Genomic DNA, 27372 nt, shown 5'->3' with positions numbered 1-27372 from the left:
TCACAATCTAGCATTCAACGTCCATCTTGTTGCCAATGTGAAGAGTCACTATCATTCCAGCCCTGGTCGGGTGGCTCAGTGAATAAAGTGTTGTCCCAGTGCACTGAGGTTACAGGTTCAATCCCCGCACCGAATGAGAAGCAACCAATGAGTACAACTAAATGGAACAATGAACTGATGCTTATCTCTCTCTCTCTCTCTCTCTTTCTCTTTCTCTCCCCCTCTCTCTCCCCTTCCCTCCTTTCCTCTCTCTCTCAAATCGATGGAAAAATTATTAAAGTCACTTTTTCCCTAATGCATGTTATGTCTCAGTCTATACATATACAAATTAAAGAGTAATATGAACTAACACGTAGCATGTTCCTCGGCTGCTATGTGCAACTGTTCAGAATACCATGTTAATTCATGATTACCTTTGTAACCATGCATAGGAGGAAAAAGAAGAAGAAAATTCATTTCTAGCATTACTAGGAAAGCATACTTTTTAATGCAAGAACCTATTCATTAATGGTATCCAGAAGGGTTTGACAAGTATATTTGACAAGTCTTTTATGTAGGTGTTTCTTCCACTCAAGTTCTCCCTTGAGTTCTCCCATATCCAAAGCAATGTTTGACCCTGATGTTGGTGGCAGTGTTATTCACAAAACTTTATAGCAAAGAGATGTGATGAAGTGTTTCCTTGGACTTGAATTGTGTTAGTCACTAGGGCAGATGTTTAGGGTCATAGGCTGCCAGTGTGTGTGTGTGCATGCATATTTACAGGGTCCCCTGAAGTCCGGGATCCAGGGCAGAGGCCCCTTACCTGGGACTGTTGCTAGTAGAAGTGGGGTTCTTCTGGCAACAGGACTAAGGAGGGTACTGCCATTTTATTTAATCCCAAACCTATAAACAGTATATGTTTTCCAGCCAACTTTATATTTAGATCATTATTTTTGTGTTTTAGAGTTGTCTTAGGATATGAATACTATTGTAGAGGTTCAGAATTTTTTTTCCTTCTTTTTCCAAGTGAGAGGAGAGGCGATAGAGACAGACTCTCACATGCACCCTGACAGGATACACTCAGCAATCCCTGTCTGGAGCCAATGCTCTGCCCATCTGGGGCCATGCATGTAACCAAGCTATTTTTAGCACCTGAGGCAGAGGCTTCATGGAGCCGTCCTTAGTGCCTGGGGCCAATGTGCTTGAATCAATAAAGCCATGGCTGTGCAAGGAGAGAGAGAGAGAGAGAGAGAGAGAGAGAGAGAGAGAGAGAGAGAGAGAGAGAACAGGGAGAGCAAGGGGTGAAGAAGCAGATGTTTGCTTCTCCTATGTGCCCTGACCAGGAATCAAACTAGGACATCCACATGTCAGGCCAATGCTCTACCGCTGAGCCAACCAGCCAGGGCCAGAATTTTTTCTTATATTTGAGGGGATTTCATTCAAAGGCAAACCACATTTTATAGACCAAAGCAAAGAAGAATAAAGAAATGAATAAACCATACATTGTGCAACAAGAACTGAACCATTGTAACTGCCTTACATTGCATATGTAAGTCTTCGTTTCACCCCATTTCCATTTATCTCTGAGCTGCATTTGCTAAAATATTGGAAGCCAGATTCCAAAGGCAGAGCAAAGACAACAAAGGCTCTCCTCTTGCACCCCTCTGAAAGAAAATCGTACGGATTTATCTATACTTAGGCAAATATCTTTTCTTCTACGTTGAGATCATTCTCTTCACATGAAGAAAGGAGTAAAATGGACTACAGATACTGATTCTCTTGACTCTCCCAAGACTTCTTTTATTTCCTCTCTCCTAAAGGGGACATAAGAACTAAATTAATACCTGCCCTTGATTTTTTTAAAAATGCAAAAGAATATGATACTAAGAGTAAAAATCTTTTTCTTTACTCCATTCTCAACTCCTAGTAACATTTATTAGAGTCAACAATTGTTAACCTTTTCTCGTGTAGCTTTCCAGATTTTTTTAAGGCTTATACAAGGAGAGACCTTTTTGTAATTAATGGGACTATGACCTACATGCTCATCTGTATTTTAAAAACATACACTTTATCTTGACAATATTTCCATTTTACCACACACAGAACAAGCTTATCTCCTGAAGTTCTTTAAAAACTACATGAGAGTACCAGCAGCAGAGCAGCCCATAAAAACGAAGAGGTAATATAATAGTGTATCATTAGCACCTGATCTTGGGTATACTTGGCTCTCAAAACATGTTAGTTTCCTTCCGCCCTTTCATTAACAGAAGAATCACATGGCTTTTTGATTGTGATTCTGGAAGATTCTATGTATTATTTAAATGCAGGTGTAGCCTGACCAGGTGGTAGCACAGTGGATAGAGCGTTGGACTGGAATGAGAAGGACCCAGGTTCAAGACCCTGAGGTCGCCAGCTTGAGTGCAGGCTCATCTGGTTTGAGCAAAGCTCACCAGCTTGGTCCCAAGGTCACTGGCTTGAGCAAGGAGTTACTCAGTCTGCTGTACCCCCCGGATCAAGGCACATATGAGAAAGCAATCAATAAACAACTAAGGTGCCACAATGAAAAACTGATGATTGATGCTTCTCATATCTCTCCGTTCCTGTCTATCCCTCTCTCTGACTCTCTGTTTCTGTAAAAAAAAAAAAAAATAATAATAATAATAATAATAATGCAGGTGTAGGTGGAAGAAAATCACAGAATTACAGAATTTATGAGTGAATGGCTCTCATGGATAACTTGAGTCAAGTGGAAGATCCTTTATCAAAACCAAGTTTTTGCTTTCAGTTTGGTGTTCCTTTAATCCTTTTTCACTTCTAATATAATTGTGATTTTTGCCTATTGTTTGACTTAAAATTAAAGTAGGGCATGTAAAGATGTTAAACAATGGTAATAAGTCAGTTTGTGTTACAGCTCAAAAGAAATAAGATAGCAATTATCATTTAGAGAAGTTACGTAGCTCAAACCAAAGGTGATAGCTTATTTGAAAAATATAAATTTTGGCAAAAAAAATGCAAAAGTGATACTACTTCTTAGAAAAAAGATTCAGAGTTTGGAGGTAAAAGAAGACTTACTTCTCCCACTGTCTGCATCTGTTTGCGCATGCATTCATTTGTCTATTTGAAAAACCAGGATCAATATATATAGGTTGTGGGGCAATGTTTGGTGCCCTGTGTTTTAGACCTGGGGGTCCATCCCTGAAAGACCTTGAAGTGTTGATGGAAGGAGTGAAGACTCAGTGTTCAGGGGTACACATCAAGAATCTAGAAGACTGCTCTAGTGCTGGAAAGGGAACAGAAATGGGAAGCTCCTTGTGGAGATTAAAGGGAATGATGACAAGATCTTAGACCATGAAGCAGAGACGGTGATTTTTATTTTGCAGTTCTAAAATAGATTGGTTTGTTTGTGAATAAGATAGATAAGTGTGTAGGGGGAATGTAAAAAGTGAAATGATTTAACATAATCTGGCAGAAAAAGTTAGGGAATAACTGATTGGGCCAACATAATGGTGCAGAATATGCTCTCTTGTCCTGAAAAGGGGAGCTTGTTTTCCTCCTAAACATACTATGATCCAAGGAAGGTTAGGCAATCCATCACATGACCAAAAGTCACCCATTCAGACTCCCATCTGAAAAATGGAAATTCTGAAACACTCATGTTTACATCATAACAATGCCGTGAAAGCACAATAGAGCGAAGCAAAAAGAGGCTTGAGGCTCAGGCTTTGGCAATGCCAGTACTCTGTTATTCAAGAGTCATGCAAAGCACAGAACCACAGAATTGGAAGAAATCATAAAGGTCACCGGGCCCCCTCATTTTCCAGATGAGCAAACAAACAGGGACCTGGTGATCCGTGTCGGTCCCGCAGCTAGTCAGGAGCACCAGTACCAGAAGCCAGGCCTCCAAGTCAGGGTCTGGCTGTACTACTGTCCTTCCTCCCACAGAATATCCGTTCCTAGTGGTCTGATGTTTGTCCCATTCTATGCCAATGCCTTCTTTTAAAAATGATTTTATGTTTACCTTTTCCCTCTACTAATTATATGAAATTATAAATCTAATACAAAGGAATCCTATATCTTTACTTGGAGAAAATGTTTAATGGATGCATAAACTATATAAAGACACTTCCCTTATGAAAGTTGTGGTAAAGTTATAATTGCCCCTCAGATCTTTCTGATCATGGGCTATAGAGATGGAAGATGTAGACAGGTAGGTACCTCACTGAAACATTCATATTACACACACACACACACACACTTCAAACACACACACACAAGCATATAGACAAAAACAGATCAGGCCTATTGCCTATTCAAAGGTATGAAATAGAGATTGTGGCAGAAAGGAGAACAAAGGACCTTATTCAATTTATTCCCAAAATACTGGTGATAATAATTCACCTTTTGTAGCTATACTGCTCACAAAAATTAGGGGATCAGGGATGTGCAAATACCCCAGTACTTTCAGCCTTTTGTACAGTGCATTTTCATCAATGAAATAAAAGTTGGCTTTGCATCTTATTTGCATAATCAAACAATTTTCTTTTACTTGTTTGCTTTTCTGATGTTCTTGTTTAATAAAAAAATCAAATACTTCTTTTTATATTGCTTCATATTCATTTTGAAATATCCCCTAATTTTTGTGAGCAGTATATTTGCTAGCCACTTAACAAGAATTACTGAATGCTCTATATCTCTCTCCATTTCCTTCTGTAAGGTTTCAAGTATGAAAAGACAAAATCTCTCACTTAAAGAGCTCACTGTCTAGTCCTGGCCGGTTGGCTCAGCGGTAGAGCGTCGGCCTGGCGTGCGGGGGACCCGGGTTTGATTCCCGGCCAGGGCACATAGGAGAAGCGCCCATTTGCTTCTCCACCCCCCCACCCCCCCCCCTCCTTCCTCTCTGTCTCTCTCTTCCTCTCCCACAGCCAAGGCTCCATTGGAGCAAAGATGGCCCGGGTGCTGGGGATGGCTCCTTGGCCTCTGCCCCAGGCGCTAGAGTGGCTCTGGTCTCAGCAGAGCGACGCCCCGGAGGGGCAGAGCATTGCCCCCTGGTGGGCAGAGCGTAGCCCCTGGTGGGCGTGCCGGGTGGATCCCGGTCGGGCGCATGCGGGAGTCTGTCTGACTGTCTCTCCCCATTTCCAGCTTCAGAAAAAAAAAAAATAAATAAAAAAAAAAAAAAAGAGCTCACTGTCTAGAAAAGGAGATACATAAGTAGGGGCGGCAAGCAGATTTGGTATCACATGCCAACCTTCCAATTAGTTGGTCAGTTGATTTTTAGAAAGCAAAGATCTAAAAAAGTATTTTACTTGACCAGTTCTTCATTTTTCCAGTTTCTAAAATATTTAAGAATATTATATTTCTATTCCATTCACACAGCAAATTTTACACTGAGAAAGCTAGGTTGATTGAACAAAAAGTATTTTTGGTTCTTTCCATAATTAAATGACATAAATACATACAAGAGTCTTTAGCTTTTAAATACTGATGGGATTGTGGAAAGCAATGAATCACAGTCATTAGCTATTAAGATTTTATGGCTATAAATTTTCTCTTACAAATAAGTTAACTAGTTTTACTGTTGATTTAAGTGCTATTTTTATATAGCACAGAGTTTCAGAATTTCTATAAGGAGAAAATACAAGATTCAAACAACGGAAAATTACATTTAAAAATTTTTATTGTGGTAAGAACATTTAACATGAGATCTATGCTCTTAAAACTTTTTTTTTTATAATTTTATTTTTTTAATGGGGTGACATCAATAAATCAAGACACATATATTCAAAGAAAACATGTCCAGGTTATCTTGTTGTTCAATTATGTTGCATACCCATCACCCAAAGTCAGATTGTCCTCTGTCATCTTCTATCTAGTTTTCTATGTGCCCCTCCCCCTCCCCCTTTCCCTCTCCCTCTCCCCCCTCCCCCGTAACCACCACACTCTTATCAATGTCTCTTAGTCTCACTTTTATGTCCCACCTACCTATGGAATAATGCAGTTCCTGGTTTTTTCTGATTTACTTATTTCACTCCGTATAATGTTATCAAGATCCCACCATTTTGCTGTAAATGATCCGATGTCATCATTTCTTATGGCTGAGTAGTATTCCATAGTGTATATGTGCCACATCTTCTTTATCCAGTCATCTATTGACGGGCTTTTTGGTTGTTTCCATGTCCTGGCCACTGTGAACAATGCTGCAATGAACATGGGGCTGCATGTGTCTTTACATGTCAATGTTTTTGAGTTTTGGGGGTATATACCCAGTAGAGGGATTGCTGGGTCATAAGGTAGTTCTATTTTCAGTTTTTTGAGGAACCACCATACTTTCTTCCATAATGGTTGTACTACTTTACATTCCCACCAACAGTGTATGAGGGTTCCTTTTTCTCCATGGCCTCTCCAACATTTGCTATTACCTGTCTTGTTAATAATAACTAATCTAACAGGTGTGAGGTGGTATCTCATTGCAGTTTTGATTTGCATTTCTCTAATAACTAAAGAAGATGAGCATCTTTACATATATCTGTTGGCCATTTGTATTTCTTCCTGGGAGAAGTGTCTGTTCATGTCCTCTTCCCATTTTTTTATTGGATTGTTTGTTTGTTTGTTGTTGAGTTTTATGAGTTCTTTGTATATTTTGGATATTAGGCCCTTATCTGAGCAGTTGTTTGAAAATATCATTTCCCATTTAGTTGGCTGTTGTTTATTTTGTTATCAGTTTCTCTTGCTGAGCAAAAACTTCTTAGTCTGATGTAGTCCCATTCATTAATTTTTGCCTTCACTTCTCTTGCCTTTGGAGTCAAATTCATAAAATGCTCTTTAAAACCCAGGTCCATGAGTTTAGTACCTATGTCTTCTTCTATGTGCTTTATTGTTTCAGGTCTTATGTTTAGATCTTTTTTTTTTTTTTTTTTTTTAATTTTTTATTTATTTATTTATTCATTTTAGAGAGGAGAGGGAGAGACAGAGAGAGAGAAGGGGGGGAGGAGCTGGAAGCATCAACTCCCATATGTGCCTTGACCAGGCAAGCCCAGGGTTTCGAACCGGCGACCTCAGCATTTCCAGGTCGACGCTTTATCCACTGCGCCACCACAGGTCAGGCCATAGATCTTTGATCCATTTTGAGTTCATTTTAGTACAGGGGGACAAACTGTAGTCCAGTTTCATTCTTTTGCATGTGGCTTTCCAGTTTTCCCAGCACCATTTGTTGAAGAGGCTTTCTTTTCTCCATTGTGTGTTGTTGGCCCCTTTATCAAAAATTATTTGACTATATATATGTGGTTTTATTTCTGGGTTTTCTATTCTGTTCCATTGGTCTGAGTGTCTATTTTTCTGCCAATACCATGCTGTTTTGATTGTCGTGGCCCTATAATATAGTTTGAAGTCAGGTATTGTAATGCCCCCAGCTTCATTCTTTTTCTTTAGGATTGCTTTGACTATTCGGGGTTTTTTATAGTTCTATATAAAGCTGTTGATTTTTTGCTCCATTTCTTTAAAAAATGTAATTGGAATTTGATGGGAATTGCATTAAATTTGTATATTGCTTTGGGTAATATGGCCATCTTGATTATATTTATTCTTCCTAACCAAGAACAAGGAATATTCTTCCATCTCATTATATCTGTTTCGATTTCCCTTAACAATGGTTTATAGTTTTCATTATATAAGTCCTTTACATTCTGTTATGTTTATTCCTAGGTATTTTATTTTTTTTTGTTGCAATCGTGAAGGGGATTATTCTTTTGAGTTTGTTCTCAGATGTTTCATTGTTGGCATATAGAAAGGCTATGGACTTCTGTATGTTAATTTTGTATCCTGCGACCTTACTGTATTGGCTTATTGTTTCTAGTAGTCTTTTTGTGGATTCTTTGGGGTTTTCAATGTATAGAATCATATCATCTGCAAAAACTGATACCTTTACTTCTTCTTTTCCGATATGGATGCCTTTTATTTCTTTGTCTTGTCTGATTGCTCTGGCTAGAACCTCTAGTACCACATTAAATAAAAGTGGAGAGAGTGGACAGCCCTGTCTTGTTCCTGATTTAAGGGGGAAAGCCTTCAGTTTAGTGCCATTTAATATGATGTTAGCTGATGGTTTATCATATATGGCCTTTATCATGTTGAGATATTTTCCTTCTATACCCATTTTGTTGAGAGTTTTAAACATAAAATTGTGTTGTATTTTATCAAAAGCCTTTTCTGCATCTATTGATAAGATCATGTGGTTTTTGTTCTTTGTTTTGGTGATATGGTGTATTACGTTAACCGTTTTACGTATGTTGAACCATCCTTGAGATTCTGGGATGAATCCCACTTGATCATGATGTATTACTTTTTTGATATGTTGTTGTATTTGATTTGCTAGTATTTTGTTTAGTATTTTAGCATCTGTATTCATTAGAGATATTGGTCTGTAGTTTTCTTTTTTTGTGCCATCCTTGCCTGGTTTTGGTATGAGGGTTATGTTGGCCTCATAAAATGTGTTTGGAAGTATTGCTTCTTTTTCAATTTTTTGGAAGACTTTCAGTAGAATAGGAACCAAGTCTTCTTTGAATGTTTGATAAAATTCGCTGGTATAGCCGACAGGGCCTGGACTTTTATTTTTGGGGAGGTTTTTAATGGTTTTTTCTATTTCTTCTCTACTAATAGGACTGTTTAGGCTTTCTGCTTCTTCTTGACTCAGCCTAGGAAGGTTGTATTGTTCTAGGAATTTATCTATTTCTTCTAGGTTGTTGAATTTAGTGGTATAAAGTTTTTCATAGTATTCTACAATAATTCTTTGTATATCTATGGTGTCCGTGGTGATTTCTCCTCTTTCATTTTGGATTTTGTTTATATGAGTTCTTTCTCTTTTTTCCTTGGTAAGTCTTGCCAAGGGTTTGTCAATTTTGTTGATCTTTTCAAAGGACCAGCTCCTTGTTCTATTAATTTTTTCTATAGTTTTTCTGATCTCTATTTCATTTATTTCTGCTCTGATTTTTACTATCTCCTTTCTTCGGCTGGTTTTGGGTTGTCTTTGTTCTTCTTTTTCTAGTTCCTTAAGGTGTGAAGTTAAGTGGTTCACTTGGGCTCTCTCTTGTTTGTTTATATATGCCTGAAGTGATATGAACTTCCCTCTTATTACTGCTTTTGCTGCATCCCATAGATTCTGATATGTCGTATTGTCATTTTCATTTGTCTGTAATATATCTTTTGATCTCTGCACTTATTTCTTCTTTGACCCATTCATTTTTTAAAAGTATGTTGTTTAGTTTCCACATTTTTGTGGGATTTTTTCCCTCTTTTTTGCAGTTGAATTCTAGTTTCAAGGCTTTATGATCAGAAAATACGCTTGGTACAAGTTCGATTTTTCTGAATTTGCTGATGTTGTTTTTGTGGCCCAACATATGGTCAATTCTTGAGAATGATCCATGTACACTGGAGAAAAACGTATACTCAGTCATTTTGGGATGAAATGTCCTGTAGATGTCTATCATATCCAGGTGCTCTAGTGTTTTGTTTAAGGCCATTATATCTTTGTTGATTCTCTGTTTGGATGACCGATCTAGAGCCGTCAGCAGTGTATTGAGGTCTCCAAGTATGATTGTATTTTTGTCAGTTTTTGTTTTAAGGTCAATAAGTAGCTGTCTTATATATTTTGGTGCTCCTTGGTTTGGTGCATATATATTAAGAATTGTTATGTCTTCTTGATTCAGTGTCCTCTTAGCCATTATGAAATGGCCATTTTTGTCTCTGGGTACTTTTGCTGTCTTGTAGTCAGCATTATCAGATATGAGTATTGCTACGCCTGCTTTTTTGTGGATGTTATTTGCTTGGAGTATTGTTTTCCAGCCTTTCACTTTGAATTTGTTTTTATCCTTGTTGCTTAGATGAGTTTCTTGTAGGCAGCATACAGTTGGATTTTCTTTTTTAATCCATTCTGCTACTCTGTGCCTTTTTATTGGTGAGTTTAATCCATTTACATTTAGTGTAATTATTGACACTTGTGAGTTCCCTGTTGCCATTTTATAGATTGCTTTCTGTTAGTTTTGTGACTTGTTTGATTTCTTTTTCGTTTTTCTATCTTTTGTTTTTATTTGGTTGTATTCCATACATCTTTCCTCTGTTGCTATCTTTTTTAAATCATGTGCTTCTGTGGTGGTTTTTTCAATGGTGGTTACCATTAAGTAATGAAAAGGGTTCCTACCCTGTTCATGGTAGTGCACTATTTTGTGAGTACTTTTGCACTCCATCATCCTTTGCTACTGTTAATCTCCATCCTCTCCCCCTCTTTCTTTTTGTTGTTGTCACAATTTAAATTTGGTTTTGTTGTGTTCTTCTTGGAGCTTTTACTTGTGGCTCTGTTTTTTTTTGTTGTTGTTGTTCTTTGTATCTGATTGGAGATACAAAGGGTTTTCTGATGATAAATTCCCTCATCTTTTCTGTATCTGTAAATGTTTTTATTTCTCCTTCATATTTGAAGGATAGCTTTGATGGGTATAGTATTCGTGGCTGAAAGTTCCTCTGTTTCAGGACTTTAAATATTGGGGTCCACTCTCTTCTAGCTTGTCAAGTTTCTGTTGAGAAATCTGATGATAATCTAATGGGCCTTTCTTTATATGTTGTACTCTTCTTTTCCCTGGCTGCCTTGAGAATTTTTTCTTTGCCGTTGGTTTGTGCCAATTTCATTATGATGTGCCTTGGAGTAGGTTTGTTGGGGTTAAGAAAACTCGGAGTTCTGTTTGCTTCTTGAATTTGAGGCTTTAATTCTTTCCACAGGCTTGGGAAGTTCTCATCTATTATTTGTTTGAGTATGTTCTCCATTCCATTTTCTCTCTCTTCTCCCTCTGATATACCTATTATTCTTATGTTATTCTTTTTGATGGAGTCAGATAATTCCTGTAGGGCTATCTCATTTTTTTTTAATTTTTGAGTCTCTTTCTTCTTCTCTGTTGTGCCTCAAGTTGCTTGTCTTCTATTTCACTAATCCTACCTTCTATCTGGCCTGTTCTATTAGCTAAGCTTGTTAGCTCATTTTTCAGCTCGTGAATTGAGTTTTTCATCTCTGTTTGAGTTGTTTTTATAGTTTCAATTTCTTTGGAAATATATTCTTTGTGTTCATTGAGTTGTTTTCTGAGCTCCCTAAATTGCCTTTCTGTGTTTTCTTGTATATCTCTGAGTATTTTTAGGATTTCTATTTTAAATTCTGTCATTTAACTCCAAGGTTTCCAATATATTAAAATTTTTCTCCATAGATTTTTCCTCATCTATCTGTGTTACCTCTCTTTCTTTTGTATCCATGATATTCGATTTTCTCTTCCTTAATGGCATCTGAGGGTGGTTTTGTTGATAGTATTAATGAGATTTAATAAAGAATAAAAAGTTAAAAAAATAGCCCTGGCCGGTTGGCTCAGCGGTAGAGCGTCGGCCTAGCGTGTGGAGGACCCGGGTTCGATTCCCGGCCAGGGCACACAGGAGAAGCGCCCATTTGCTTCTCCACCCCTCCGCCGCGCTTTCCTCTCTGTCTCTCTCTTCCCCTCCCGCAGCTGAGGCTCCATTGGAGCAAAGATGGCCCGGGCGCTGGGGATGGCTCTGTGGCCTCTGCCCCAGGTGCTAGAGTGGCTCTGGTCGCAACATGGCGACGCCCAGGATGGGCAGAGCATCGCCCCCTGGTGGGCAGAGCGTCGCCCCTGGTGGGCGTGCCGGGTGGATCCCGGTCGGGCGCATGCGGGAGTCTGTCTGACTGTCTCTCCCTGTTTCCAGCTTCAGAAAAATGAAAAAAAAAAAAGTTAAAAAAATAAAAAATCAAAGTTTTTTTTTAAAAATTAATAATTAAATAAAGAAAAATAAAATAAAATAAAAATTAAAAAAAGAAATTATTCCCCCCCTCCTTTTTTCCTCTCCTCTCCTCTCCCCTCTTTCTTGAGAAAATCTTGTGAACTGTGAATTATATTGTACTAAATAGAACAAATAATGCCTGTAATGGAGGGCCTGAATTGGGGAGAATAAAGGGGCAAAAAAAAAGGGGGTATAGACCCACAAAAAGCAAATAAGGAAAAAATTTGGGTCAAGAATAAAATGATTTGCTTTTAGGTGTTCATTGACTAAGAGATATGATGATAGGAATAAGAGAGAAACAGGAAAATGGGGGGAAAAGTTAAAAAATTACTATTGTATTTAGTGGAACAAGAACTAGATAAAATGGAGAGCCAGGGATGGGAGCACTGCTAATGAATTAAAAAGGTGAAGTAAAAACCCCCCCAAATGCCACAAACATAAGTTTGAGTCCCAGATAAGATAATTTGTTCGTTATTGAGGTTTGAATGAGAGGAGACGTAAAGGAGAAACGAAGAAACTAATATAGAGGGAGAAAAGAAAGAGAGAAAAAAAGAAAAAAAAGAGGGAACCACTAAAAGAAGAAAAGAGAAAAAAGAGGAGAGAGAGAGAGTTAAGGGTTTTGGAGTGCAACCCTCATAGAGAGAAAGGAAGAGGAAAGAAAAGATAATGGGAGATGTAACACTTTTGGGTAGTGTAGTTCAAGGAGAGGAGAGAGTAAGACTGGCAGAGAGTTAAACGACCAAATTGGAGGAGGAAAAAAAAAAATCAAGAATGAAGATAAGAGAAACAAACATAATAAAATGGGATAGGTTATAAAGTCTGCGGATTATTCTTGATTTTGAGAGGTTATCTTCTTGCTTTTTCTTTTCTCTCCCTCTTCCTGGTCGGTGACTCTGTGCCCCGGGTTCTGCCCCTGTGGCATGCTCAGGTAGAGGTTTGCAGTTGATAAGTCTCTATGGCGATGTCATGTATTGTGCTTCAGTCTCGTTGGCAGTTGAGGCTCATTAGCATTTATAGGCTCCGACAGTGAGAGAGTCTGTGTTCCTGGAGCCTCTCTCCTAGTCTTTCCTTCCTCAATTAGTAGCCTGATAATCCATCTATGGGGTTGCTGCTGCCTCTGCCTGGATAGTAAGAGGCTCATAGAGCTGGCAACTCCCCACTCTATTCCCACTCAGCACAGGGCTCTGGGTAAGGCTCAGTCAGTCAGATCTGCTAGCATAATCAGGTGGGGCTTCTACCCACTCAAAGACCTCTGACTCTGCCACTCTGTCCGGTAACATGGGCGGGCGCCCACTCCCGGGGCGCTCGGAGGAAACTCTCGCTCACTATCTGTGCACACAGACCAGGATATCAGGCTGGCAGTCTCACACTCTGAGTGAAACCCCCTCCCGCACGGAAAAGTTCCAGCGTTGGAATTGGCTCTCGCTCCCTCCCCGTGCGCAGCTTTTTCAGGGCGCTGGGGTGGCCCGAGATTCCGCTTTCGGCCCACACAAAGGCCCCAGACTCTGCCTCTCTGTGGGGTAACATGGGCGGGCGCCTACTGCCGAGGCACTTGGAGAAATCTCTTGCCCACTCTCCGTGCCGACCAGGATATCAGGCCTGCCGCCTCTCACTCTGAGTGAGACCCCCGCCTGCACAGAAAAGTTCCAGCGTTGGAATTGGCTCTTGCTCCCTCCCCATGTGCAGCTTTTTCAGGGTGCTGGGGCAGCCTGGAGATTCTGCTTTTGGCCCACACAAAGGCCCCTGACTCTGCCTCTCTGTGGGGTAACACGGGTGCCCACTCCTGAGGTGCTCGGAGGAATCTCTTTTGCTCACTCTCCGTGTGTGCGCAGACCAGCATATCAGACTGGCTGCCTCACGCTCCGAGTGAGACCCCCGCCCACACGGAAAAGTTCCAGCGTTGGAATTAGCTCTCGCTCCCTCCCGTGCGCGGCTTTTTCAGGGCGCTGGGGCGGCCCAGAGATCCCGCTTTCAGCCCACACAAAGGCCTCTGACTCTGCCTCTCTGTGGGATAACACGGGCGCCCACTCCTGGGGCTTTCGAAGGAATCTCTCGCCCACTATCTGCGCGCGCCGACCAGGAGATAGGGGCAAATGGCTGCCCCACTTGTCTTTCTTTGTCTGGGTTTGGCGCAAGTGTTAGCTTGTATTGCTTGGGTTGCCACAGTCACAGTTTTTCCTCAGCTTGGATCTCTGTGCCAAAGCCTGGTTCAGCCGTTTGTGCCGCGGCCTGGATCTATTCACCCCCTTTGCCCGCCTTAGTTTCTATACTCTCAGTTCCCAGTGAAAGCAGCCCTATTTAGGTTAGTGAGGAAGGCAGAGGATTTCTTACTCCCTATTTCCTTCGGGGTTTGATTATATATTTAGCCAATTTTTCGCTCTACCATACCTTCGGGTGTATTGTGAAACATCTGGAGGCTCCAAGAATAGTTTTTTCTGTTTCTGGTTGAAGATCTTGTTGAGTTTTTGGGGAGATTTATCGGTATCGCTTCCTACCACGCCATTACTCTGATGTCATTCCAAAACTTTTTTTTTTGACAGAGACAGAGAGAGAGTCAGAGGGAGGAAGAAATAGGGACAGACAGACAGGAAGGGAGAAAGATGAGAAGCATCAATTCTTCATTGTGCCACCTTCGTTGTTCATTGATTGCTTTCTCATATGTGCCTTGATGGGGCAGGGTGGTGGTGGTGATCCCTTGCTTAAGCCAGCGACCTTGGGCTCAAACCAGCAACCTTGGGTTTCAAGACAGTGACCTTTGGACTTTAAACCAGCGACCTTTGGGCTCAAGCCAGCGACCATAGTGTCATGTCTATGATCCCATGTGCAAGCCAGGAACCCTGCACTCAAGCTGGTGAGCCCATGCTCAAGCCGGGATGAACCTGCACTCAAGCGGGTAACCTCAGGGTTTCAAACCTGGGTCCTAAGCATCCCAGTCTGATGCTCTATCCACTGTGCCACCACACAGTCAGGCTATGCTCTTAAAATTTTAAGTGTACATTACTGTTGACTATAGGTATAATATCACATAGCGATCACTAGAACCTGACAACCATCATTCCACTCTTTGAGTCCATGAATTTGACTATTACAGATACCTCATTTTAGTGGAATCATGCAGTATTTGTCTTTCTGTGACTGACTCATTTCACTTAGCATAATGTTTTCAAGGTTCATCCATGCTGCCACATCTTGAAGAATAGTATCCTATTGTATGTATATATATATACACACCACATGTTCTATATCCATTTATCTGTTGGTGGACAAACTTAGGTTGTTTCCACATCTTGGCTACTATGAATAGTACTGCAATGAATATACGAATGTTAATATCTCTTTCAGATCTGATTTCAATTCCTTTTCTTTTTTTACTTAATTTTTAAAAATGTTTGTTTTATTTATTTTAGAGAGAGGAAGGGAGAGAGAGAGACAGGAACATAAGTCTGTTCTTATATGGCTCTGACCAGAAATTGAACCAGCAACCTCTGTGCTTTGGGATGATGCTCTAACCAACTGAGTTACCTAACCAGGGCATGATTTCAATTCTTTTAACTACTCAGAAGGGCGATTGCTGGATCATATAGTAGTTCCATGTGGAATTTTTGAGGAACCTTCATACTGTTTTTCCACAGCAGTTGCACCATGTTGCATTCCTGCCAACAGTATGGAAGTTCTCCACATACTCATCAACACTTATTTATATATATGCCATTCTGAGAGATGTGAAGTGATATCTCATTGTGGTTTTGATTTATATTTTTCTGGTGATTGGTGAAATTGAGGATTTTTTCTGTTGGCTATTTTTATAATTATTATCTTATATCATTATATAATGACCTTTGTTTTCTCTTGTGACAGTTTTTTTTACTTAGTCTGTTTTTTTTTTCTTCCTGATATATATACAGCCGCCCCTCCTCTCCTTTGGTCACCATTTGCCTGTAATATTGTTTTCTTTTTTTTTCACTTTCAGCCTATGAGTGTCCTTAAATATAATGTGAGAGTCTTGCAGACAGCATATAGTTCAGTTTTTTAAAAAATCCATTCAGCCAATCTATGCCTTTTAATAGGGAGTTTAATCCATTTACAGTTAAAGTAATTATTGATAGGGACATTTTTACCATTGCCATTTTGTTAGTTGTTTTCTGTTACTCCTGTATTTCTTCAGTCTGTTTTTCCTTCTGTTTTTATATTCCTTCATGTTTGGATTTCTTGTATTGATATGCTTTGATTACTTTCTCTTTTTCTTTTATGTAACTTCTATAGAAATATGTGCGTGTGTGTGTGAGCACGTAGTAACCTTGGAGCTTACATAAAATATCTTATAGTTATAAGTTTATTTTAAGCTGATAACAATATAAGTTCAACCACACACAAACACTCCATTTTACCTTCACCCCCTTTATGTACTGTTGTCACAATTTACATCTATTCATTGTGTATCTTGTGAAATTTTTAGTTATCTTCATTTTAATACTTTTGTCTTTTACCTTTTATACTAGATTTAAAAGTGATTTACCTACTACCATTACAGTAATACAGTATTCTGTATTTGTCTATATATTCACTAAAGTTTCATACTTTCTTATGCTATTACATTGCTATTTAGCATCCTTTCATTCCAACTTGAAGAATTCCCTTTAGTATTTCCTATAAGACAGATCTGGTAGTGATGAACTCCCTCAGATTTGTTTGGGAAAGTCTTTCTCCTTCATATCTGAATGACAGATTTGCTGATTATTTTTGGTTGGATCTATTTTTCTTTTAAGCACTTTAAATATATAATTCAACTCCCTCTGACCTACAAGGTTTCAGATGAAAAATCCACTGGTATTCATATGGAGTTTTACTGTACATGACAAGTTGCTCTTTTCTTGTTGCTTTCAAAATTATCTCTGTCCTTGTCTTTTTAAAATTTTTTTATTAATTTATTATTTTATTTATTTTAGTTTTAGATTTTATTTATTCATTTTAGAGAGAGGAGACAGAGAGAGAGAGAGAGACAGAGAGACAGAGAGACAGAGAGAGAAGGGAGGGAGGAGCAGAAAGCATCAACTCCCATATGTGCCTTGACCAAGAAAACCCGGGGTTTTGAACCGGCGACCTCAGTGTTCCAGGTTGACGCTTTTACCCACTGCGCCACCGCAGGTCAGGCTATTAATTTTATTGTGTTAACATGGATTCAAGTGTCCCACTGAATATAACACTCTCACCCCCACCACCGTGTCCCTATTTACACCCCTTTTCCCCTAACTCCCTCCCTCCTTCCCTCTGGGATTTGCTGTCCTGTTATCGGTATCTATGTGTTATGTATACATAATTTTACTAATCCCTTTCCCTTCTCTGATTCCATCCTCTCATCCCCCTTCCCTCTGACAGCTGACCCTCTGTCCTTGTCTTTTGACAAGTTGATTGTAATGTGTTTCAGTGTGGATTCTTTGGGTTCACCTCCAATTGTTTTTTGTTTTTGTTTTTCTTCTTGGATTTGGATGTCCATTTCCTTCCTCAGATTTGGAAAATTTTGACACATTATTTCTTTATTTTTTATTTTATTTTTTTTAATATTTTTTTTAAATTTTTTTAAAGATTTTATTTATTCATTATAGAGGGGGGGGAGAGAGAGAGAGAGAGAGAGAGAGAGAGAGAGAGAAGGGGGAGGAGCAGGAAGCATCAACTCCCATATGTGCCTTGACCAGGCAAGCCCAGGGTTTTGAACCGGCAACCTCAGCGTTTCCAGGTTGACGTTTTAACCACTGCGCCACCACAGGTCAGGCCAACACATTATTTCTTTAAATAAGCCTTTTGGTTCATTTTCTCTCCCTCTCTTCTCCTCTGGACTCCCCTAATGCATGTATTACTCCACGTGGTAATGTCCCATAAGTTCCTTAAATTTTCTTCACTCTTTCTTTTTTCTTTTTGCTCATTTGACTAAATTATTTCTAATAACTTAAGAGTTGGCTAATCCCTTCCTCTGATTGATCTAGTCTACTGTTGAACAACTCTAGTGATCTTTTCAGTTCAGTTACGGTGTTCTTCAGCTCCATGATTTCTGTTTGGTACTTTTAAATACATATTTTCTGTCTTTGTTGAAATTCTTACTTTGTTCACATATTTTTCACTTGACCTAGTAAGCATCTTTGTAAAAGTTATTTAGGATTCTATTTCAGGTAAATCATATAACTGTGTTTCACTAGGGTCAGTTTCTAGAAATAACATGCTGCTCCGTTGTTTTGAATACCTTTGCCTGATTCTTCATTTTCCTTGTGTCTATGTGCTGGTGTCTGTGCATTATACAAAGTAGGCATCTCTCTCAATCTTCATGGACTGACTTCATATAAGAGAAGTCTCCTACTTGACATCCCCAGAGATTCTGGGGGCCTCTTCCAACTCTTCCCCTTCCAGAGAAAAGCAAAAAGTTGTGGTTTTTGTCCACTTGTTCCTTGCTGAGCTGGGCGTGGGGGAGCTACTGCATCTATTAGTCTAACCATTGTCTTCATTCTCCTCCAGGCAGCTAGATTGCACCAGACTCATCAGAGCTCTAGGACTGACAAGACAAATTCTAGTTCTTTGGTCAGCCCCAGAGAAGTTGGAGCTCTGGACACATGGATCAACTCTTTTCCTTCCCAAGAGGTAATTGAGAACTAGGATTTCTCATCTGCTCACTCCACACTAAACAGAATGGAGGGTCTGTGACATCTATTAACCCATAACATTTTCCCTCAGGTGGCTAGATTATGCTAGACCCATCAGAGTTCCAAGACTTACAAGACAGAAGCCAGTTCTCTGGGAAGCACTATTGGAAAGCTGGGGTGTTACATGCATGAACCAACCCTTTCCCTTCTCTGGAAGAAACTGGGAGGTAGGTGTCTCCTTGATTATATGGCACTGTGCTGGGGACAGGGATTCTGGTGAGATGGTGTCCTGAATCTCCCTACTGACTTTGGTGACTGGCCTCACAGTGACAGTGCAAGAGCCTTTCCATTAGTTTTGGATTTCTCACAAAGTTAATCTGTTCATGAATTATTGCTGAATTGGTGTGTTTGTGGGGAAGAAGGCTTCAGGGTTTTCTACTCTGCCATCTTGCTGATGTCATTCCTAAAAATTTTTATTGTATAGACTTTTCTAAACTAAAAATAGTGGCTAAATTTGAAAAGAAAAATTTACAAAGAAAAAACTCCTCAACATCTGTGATATTTTCTCATTTATAAAAACCATTTCTAAATTTATGACCATTCTATTTACAAGAATACTACATTTAATACTTCAGAGATCATTGTTTATAAATCACATCAAGTTTAAGAAAAACATGTTTCTATTTTTAAAAAGGGCCAATAATTAACAGTAGGTATGAAAAATAAAACAACTGGTTAAATATAATTTTACAGCCATGCTAAATGTAGACTTAGCTGAAATATTATTTTAGAAATAATAGTAAATAAATATTTAAGAAATATAATAATACTATTAAAGATACATTATTTTATTGAATCTTTATTTAATATATGGAAATTTACTTCAGGTCAAAATGTTACTATGAACTCTATCAGGCTAACATGACATTTCCCAGTCTTCAATTCCAAGCTTTTCTACTAAAGACAACAGAAATGTGACTGTCTCCTGTTGAAGGAACTGTGCCATCAGCAAGTTGTCTACCTAGATTATATTTGCAATTAGATTAATAGGAGGACCAGAAAAATCCAGTCTAAAAATACTAAAATGTTAATTGGAAATGTAATGCATTAGAGAAGAGTACATTTACCAAAATTTCTCTCAGAAATTAAGGTAGGAAGGCATACTCTGATGAGCCATTGGGGGAGGGGGGTATGAGACTCCAAATGAACGTGCCTCAGTGACTAGAGAGATGCTAAACTGCCTTCTAAGGGGGGCAAGTGCAGTTAAGAGAGGTTGTTTTGCTTCGACAGAGCTAGGATGTTGGGTGAAATTGCTCAGACAATAGAAAGACTAACCTACAAACCTCCTTCTAGCCTCCCATGAAATTGAACAGGGTGCCAATTAATAACCTGACCAGCCATTTGCATGCCCTTGGTTCATGTGAATGCCTTAATAATGTTAGGGCCTTGGATACACTATAAGGATGTCATATGAAACAATATCCCATTGGAGGGATATAATTAATGGCAAAGGATACTTTTCAGAATATTTACAATAGGTCTTTTGCAAAACAACTACTTTGTTTTTATCTTAAGAAACTTGTAACTGAGCATATTTTCCCTTTTGCTTTGGATGCTAGGAAACTTAAGGGCCAGATTTGCCAACCCATTCTTAAAATTATGTAGGCTCAGAGTATGCATTTCTCTTCTTTATTTCTACCTTTTATTTTTCTACCTTTCTCTTTCACCTGTACTCATTCAACTTTTTATTTCAATCTTTCATACCATGAATACTTTTGAAAGTTACCTCTATTCCTTGTAACACTAGTTGGACTCCCTGATTCCAGGATCTCATGCCTTCCTCTCGGTTTATCGCCTCATTTGGATAGAGCACCCCCTCCAGCAGCTTCCTGAGACAAAAGCAAATGAGAAGCAATTTTTTTGAGATTTTGCTTATTTGAATTATCTTTATCTTACCCTCAAAATAATTCTTTCCTTCTTTTTCCAAGTGAGAGGAGGGGAGATTGAGAGGCAGACTCCACATGCACCCCAACCAGGATCCACCCAGCGACACGCTCCATGGAGCTATCCTCAACTCCTGGGCTGATGCACCAGAACCAACAGAGTCATGGCTGAAGAAGGGGAAGAGAGGGAGAGAAGGGGGAGGGGGAGATGTAGACCGGGAATTGAACCCAGGATATCTACATGCCTGGCCGATGGTCCATTACTGAGCCAACTGGCCAGGGCCTTACCCTCAAATTTGATAGTTTCACTGGATGTAGAAAATTCTTTTATCTTTGCTCATTGGGTGAGAAAAAGTGGCACTCTTTGTTTCATTATGCTCATAATTTAGCTGCTCTAATACCACCATACTGGTCAATTATTTAACAATTTTAGGAAATCAGAGCAAGCAAAGTAACTTTGGGCCAGTTTTCTGAACCTTAATACTGTGTAATATATACCAACTAACAACTGTATAAAAAAAAACTTGCATTCTTACTTTATTTTTCCAAAACATTCAAATACCTGGATTTTTTTGTTTGTTTTTTTGTTTTTTGTTTTTTTATTAAGTGAGAGGCAGGGAGGCAGGGAGACAGATTCCCGCATGTACCCCAATCAGGATCCACCCAGCAAGCCCCTACCGGGCAATGTTCTGCCCATCTGGGGATGTTGCTCCATTCCTCAACAACCAAGGTATTTCAGTGCCTGAGATAAGGCCATGGAGCCATCCTCAGCACCTGGGATCAACTTGCTCAAACCACTGGAGCCAGGGCTGCAAGAGAAAAGAAGGCAGGGTGAGGAGTGGATAAGCAGATGGTTCCTTATCCTATGTGCCCTGATCGGGAATTGAACCTGGGACTTCCACATGCTGGGTAATACTCTACGGCTGAGCCACCTAGCCAGGGCCAATATACCATTTATAATTTAGATGCAAAAGAAATTTTCACGAGGGAAGGAGGTAATTTTTGTATTTTTTATACTACTAGAAATCTAATTTGATATTATACAATTCAATATATCAGTATAAAATAGGATATAAGAAAAATGTTATGAGTTTTAAAAAATAAGTATTTTAATTGCAAAACCTTTATTATAACCATGTTGCCAAAGCAATGCTATATTTAAAAAAGTATCTCAAATGAAAAATGTTAAAAATTTCAATGATTTAAACTTCCATATTACCATAAATTCTGCTTACATAATATGCTGAAAACTCTATATTTAATAAAGAATTACCACCTATGGCCATACTACTCTGAACATGCCTGATCTCGTCTAATAAAGAATTACCAGCTAGCTTCATTACTTGATAGATTTGATTGCATCCTAAAACATAATTGTAGCTCAGTTTCTTAAAAAGGCAAAGGAAATGATTGTTTTCAACAAAACCTGATTTAAAAGAAAACACTATTAAGAACACAGGAAGGGGTAATTCAATGATGTCCCTTTCTTAACACCCTCTGTTTTTATTCTACCAGACATACCCAAGCCAACCAAGTCCATTTAAATCAGGAAGGGTAATGTAATTCCAAGCTCTAAAGACTATAGAACAAATGTACTGTAAATAGGAAAAGCTCTCTTGCCTTGATTAATATAATTGTGGCAGATGTCATTGTCAATCAAAAATACACTCTTGAATTTTTCTAATACAAAAGAGGAGTATATTTTTACTTGTGACTTTAATAAAAATACCCTTTCAGTGTATTGTGCTGAGTAAATTAACTTTTAGAAGAATGAAAAATAACTTGTGATAACTTAATGTGACAACTATTTGTAAAAATTGTCCTTTTCCCAATGAAGCCCATCTTCAAAATCCATCTTAAAAATTTCAGTTTTAAATGTTAGACAGGCTTGACCATCTCTTTTGAATATCAATAAAATGTAGTTTTGCCTATGTGCTTTTCAATGTTCTCTAAAATTCTTAGTAATATATAACAATAAAAGAACTTAAAATCTGAAAGGCAGAGAAAACAGTCAAAGGATTTGTTGGGAATGAATATATTCTGGATATTAAAGGACAACTAACTTGCCAAGAATTGCTCTGATGTTGAAGTGGTATTATGGCACCAATGAAATCTATACAGTCTCTGTCCTAGGATATAACAGAGTAGCACCCACTAGGCAAAAATTACTCTAAGAATTTTTACTCTTTCCAAAATTGTAATCAAGTAAAAAAATTAACAAACAATATTTACTAAAAACACAAAGGTCACGGAAATATTTTTAAATAAGCACTCTCTGAGATGTAGGTTCACAAGGCTGCTCAGTCAAGTGAGGTCCCTGTAATGGCAATTGCTTCTGATGGGGGGAGAAGGTGGAGAGGTTAGAGTTCTAAAATGATAGTGACAATGATGGCAGGAGTTGAGTCAAGAGGAAGCAATGAGAAAGGTTGGTCCTAAGGAGGCAGTTGAGAGAAAGGAAGCTCATGCGCTGGCTGGGCTGTACCCACAGGGCAGGATGCCCTTCAAACAGGTCAGTAAAGAGGACTGAACAAGCAGTTGGGTAGGATTTGCTAATGTGGAGGTAATTAGTTCAAAAGGTTAGGTACACAGAAAATAAGAATATGTGCAGTATAATTAGAAAGCTGGGAAATTATTCTAAGGAAGGAAATGGCTGTATTGTGTGTGCATTTTGGGAAGGGGATTCTAAGTTGGCTACTGATATTTAAAGACCTGCACTAATTAGGCGAGTCTGTCAGGTATGAATGGGGTATTGATAGACATTCCAGATGAGGAGGAAAAAGACCAGGGTTAAAGCTACTTCGTGAATCCTAGGATGTGAAGGAGACATAATGTTGAGTGTAAGCTTTGGAAATCAAATAGATCTATGCGATGGTTAATTAACTTGAGTGGGCCACAGCAGACATTTGGTCAAACATTATGCTGAATGTCTCTAGATGTATTAACATTTAAATTGGCAGACTGAGTAAAGCAGATTGCCCTCCATAATGTGAGTGGCCCTATCTAGTCAACTGAAGGCCCTAAAGAGACAAAAGGACTAACCTCCTCAACTAAGAGGGAATTCTTCCTGCCTGACAGCCTTCGAACTGGAACATCAGCTTTTCCTCCCTTTGGATTCAGAATGGGAACTATCATCAGCTCTCCTTGCCAACTCGCCCTGCAGATCTTGGAACTTGCTGACATCCACAAACACGTGAACCAATTCCTTACAACATAAAACACTTCCTATTGGTCTGTTTCTCTTGAGAACCCTAATATAACCTGGGTTCAAAATCATGGCTGTTTCTTAATAGCTGTGTGCCCTTAAGACGGCCCCTTACCCTCCCTGAGCCTATAAAATGGAAATAATAATTGATCAGCATAGGATTGTAACAAGGACTAAAATAACTTCATAAAGCATTGAGTATAAGGCCTGGCACATAGTGCTCAATAAATAGAAGGTGTTATTATTATTATATGAGGCTCTATTAAGAGGGGAAAAAAAACAGTGAAACAGGGCCTACAGGTGTTTTCTTGGTGAGAAGAGAGGTATGAAAGTGAGACCTGTCAAAGATTCCCCTGGCCCATAGCAGCAGCCCTTGTTCTTTTCATCTAGCCTTCTCTCCCACATTTATGAAAACTACTTTCTGTGTGTCATCACGCTCATGTAACTCTTTGGGATAATTCAGCTGAACTTTCAAAAACTTTCTAAAATCTTGTTTAAAAATCTTCGAGATCCACATCACTCTTACTAGACTTAAACATAGTGAATATAAAAATATGGACCTTCTGATTTAGGATTTTGCAGAGGTACTAGGTTATTACTGAAAATACTAATCACTGTAACGTATTACATATTTATTTTCAAACTAAACCTCTGATAGACACTTATTTTGTTGTCATTAGCCTTTCATAAAATTGAGTTGGCATCAATTCCAGTTAGTTAAGAATTCTGACTAGAAAAGCTTTACTGTAAAAATCCCCCTCTCACAACAGTAACTTCTAAGAAAGGGAATAAATACATTCTCTTCATTTTATATCCTTGTATCTTCTCTCAGGGTCAGAACGAAGTACCACTGTGCAAACACTGATTCTATTTCAAATGTAAACATTCAATTAGCTACCAGTCTTAAGTATTTACAGAGGTTCTGAAAAAAAAATTTTTTTTAAAGACTAGCCAAGTGTTCTGTGATAAAAATCTAATGACAGTGTATGGATAACAGTTATAGCCCTAGAGGGCTGATCAAAGTTCCACCATCATGAATCTAAAAGTATGCCACCCTAATGAATCTAAAAGTACCCCACCCTACTTCGATCCCCAAATAATTCAGAGTTTGGTTGTTGGTTTTATTTTCTTTGGTTCCTTCATGGTGGTGGGGGTGGTGGGGGTGGTGGTGGTGGTAATAAGAGAGAAGTTAAGGTGGGCTTGGGAAAGAAGGAAACTGTCCCTTAGCACAGTTGTATATGTCTGCAGCGCTATCTTTTCAACTATAAAAGCTCTCCCTTCCCAAAATGTGCAATCTGGTTTTGGTAACTCGTAATTTATTCACAAAACAAGACTATCAAAAAAAAAAAAAAAAAAAAGTACCTCTTTCTACATGTTAACACTATTCCAGATGCTAGAGATACAAAGATAAAGACACTAGTCTGGGGCCCCAAGAGATTAGTCTAGTGGGTGAAACAAACATAAGCAAACAATCATAACACAGTGAACAATAACTGAGTAACAGATATAGTTCAGAGAGCAGGTACAAGTTGGGGACTGGGAAGACTTGAACAAAATGCTACAGGATGCAGGTGGCCCATTCCAAGGTTAAGTGTTTTTCAAGCAAAAACTCAGTTTCCGGACTAAAACACCTTCATTTCTAAATGTGAGACTTTTATGTTAAAGTTCTTATGCATCATATATACATACATAATAACAACCCAAAGGGAAATTAGCTCAGTTTTAGAGCATGATTCATCATCATTCACACCTGCTCAATTTAAGACCCTCAACAAAATAGGCATTACATTGAGGAAATTATGGTAGCAATTGTACAAAATTAGAACAAAGAGACTTCTGTTGCTATATGAACAATATGAAACACTATACATGCTTTTAGATGTATTTAATTTACACTGTAACTGTCAATCCTTTCAAAACTCTTAAGATGGATTCTGACTGAGGAATAAAACCGTAAAAATTCTGTTTTCATCTTTATATTTGAAAAATCTCCAAATTACAAAGGCCAGTGTGGTACTTTTGAAAAACATTTGAAAATTACATGCTTGGATTTACAGATTTCTGTTATTCACTCATGTCATAATCCCCAAAGCTACCTTTATTCCACAGCTAACTTTCCAACATTTCTACGAAAAGGGCACAGGACAAGTTTTCTTTTCGTTCTTTCTTTCTTTCTTTTTTTTTTTTTTTTTTTTAAGGTTATAGTCTTTTTTTTAAGCGTTGAAATAGAAAATTTTGACAACGCAGCAATTTTAAAACGGGCCATTTGATCGGGCCCATTTTATTTTATACTTTTTTCCAACATCTGCCAACCTTCATCTAAGGTCAAAGGCTCCCCGAATGTTTTACAAGCTGCCTACGGAGACAAACCCTGTGAAACCTGAAGACACCACACCAACAACCGTGCGGGTCACTGTAACGTGGCAGACCACTCGGCAAAGTCAAAACTGCAGTTCACTTTACGCTGACAGAGCTGCTTTCCAGAACTCTTCCCTCTCTGTCCGCCCCGCCCCCGGCCCCCAAAGAACGGGAAAGTGTAGATTTCATAGGATGTTTGGCACTGATTTCCTTAAAACGAAGCTTTTATCTGGTTCCCGGCTCTGTGCGGGCTCGGGCTGGAGCGCCTGGGTTTTCCGGGATCAGCGAGGGCTTCTCAACTGGTGACCTCCAGCCCCTCTGCTGGGCGTGTCCCTAGAAAGGCCACGGCCCTTCACACCACGGAGGACGCCTCAGGCCCGCTGCCAGGCGACCCCCGCCCCGCGGCTCCGCAGGGGATCCCGGGCACACCCCACCGCGCAGGTGGCGACACCCGCCGGGCAGGGGTTGGGAGACAGCCAGGCCAAGCTGAGCGACCGCTATGCGCGGCCACCGAGGGCTGGGCCCCGATGGGCTCGGTCCACTCTGTCTGCCCGAGCGAGCCCTCGTCGATACCGACTCCTGTTCTCACTTCAGCCCATCCCGCACTCAGCCCATCCCGCACTCGGCTCATCAGGGAACTTTCCAGAACCCTGGCCCTCCCTGGCAAGTCCCGAATCGCCGTCCAGGAGGGAACCTTGGTTCACTTACTGAGCGCCCCCTGCGGCTGGGAGCTCAGGGCGGGCTGCACGCGGAGGGGACCCTCTCGGACCCGCCTCAGGACGCCCTGTGCTCCCGCACCTCCAGGCGCCCGGCGGGCACCCCGTCCCCAGCCCCCTCTCGGGCCGGCCTCGTCTTCCAGGAGGGCAGACGACGGGGCAGCAAGGGACCGGGAGAGCCGCGCCCCCAGCCCCTGGTCCCCTCTGCCCGCCTTTACCTCGCCTAACCCCACCAGGGCCGGCGGAGTTAAAATTAGAGCCCAGCGCAGGGCGAGCTCACGTGCGCCGGGCGGGGCGGGGGCGCGGTCCGGGTGAGTCACGACCCCGCCCCCACTCGTCGAAGACGGGCTGACGTCAGCCGCTTCCCCGAAGGGTGACGTCAGCGCGTCCCGGAGAAGCTGCGAGGCTATCCTTTAACATTCACGGAGTTTCGGTACCTTAAAGGGGCCAGGCCTCGGGTAAACGGGTCTGGGAAGGTGACTCTAGTCAGGCATCCGTAGGGTCCCTTTATACATAATCCTTTTGTACAGAGAAGTGTTGACTGTTGAGTTGCTGATGAGCAAAGGACAGCAACTGAGCGTAATTGGAGACTCCCTGAAACCCCAGAACCTCTTCCTGGAAGCCCTCCTTAATTAACCAGAGTCTGATACTGACCCAAAATTCAGAAAGTTTTCAGTGTCCCTTGACTCCCTACCCCTTCACTATATGCTTACACCTCTACTGGTACA

General features: G+C 39.9%; 1 protein-coding gene across 3 annotated transcripts in view; it reads right to left on the bottom strand.

The window, feature by feature from the left end:
• PACC1 (proton activated chloride channel 1) overlaps positions 1-26946 on the bottom strand; it is a 180968-nt gene extending 154022 nt beyond the window's left edge. The window contains exons 1-3 of one of the 3 annotated variants that reach the window (XM_066261408.1): positions 26863-26946; positions 21047-21177; positions 20212-20314 (exon numbers count right to left, since the gene is read on the bottom strand). The gene's annotated coding sequence lies outside the window, so the exon portion shown is untranslated. Of the gene's footprint in view, positions 1-20211; positions 20315-21046; positions 21178-26636 lie in introns of those variants that run through there. The other 2 variants (XM_066261407.1, XM_066261410.1) reach the window with 2 other exon arrangements.
• Positions 26947-27372: the final 426 nt, after the last annotated feature.

The sequence above is a fragment of the Saccopteryx bilineata genome, chromosome 2, assembly GCF_036850765.1.
Source record: "Saccopteryx bilineata isolate mSacBil1 chromosome 2, mSacBil1_pri_phased_curated, whole genome shotgun sequence".
NCBI lineage: Eukaryota > Metazoa > Chordata > Mammalia > Chiroptera > Emballonuridae > Saccopteryx > Saccopteryx bilineata.
Note: the sequence above shows the minus strand (reverse complement) of the source record. Positions and strands in the feature narration are given on the sequence as shown.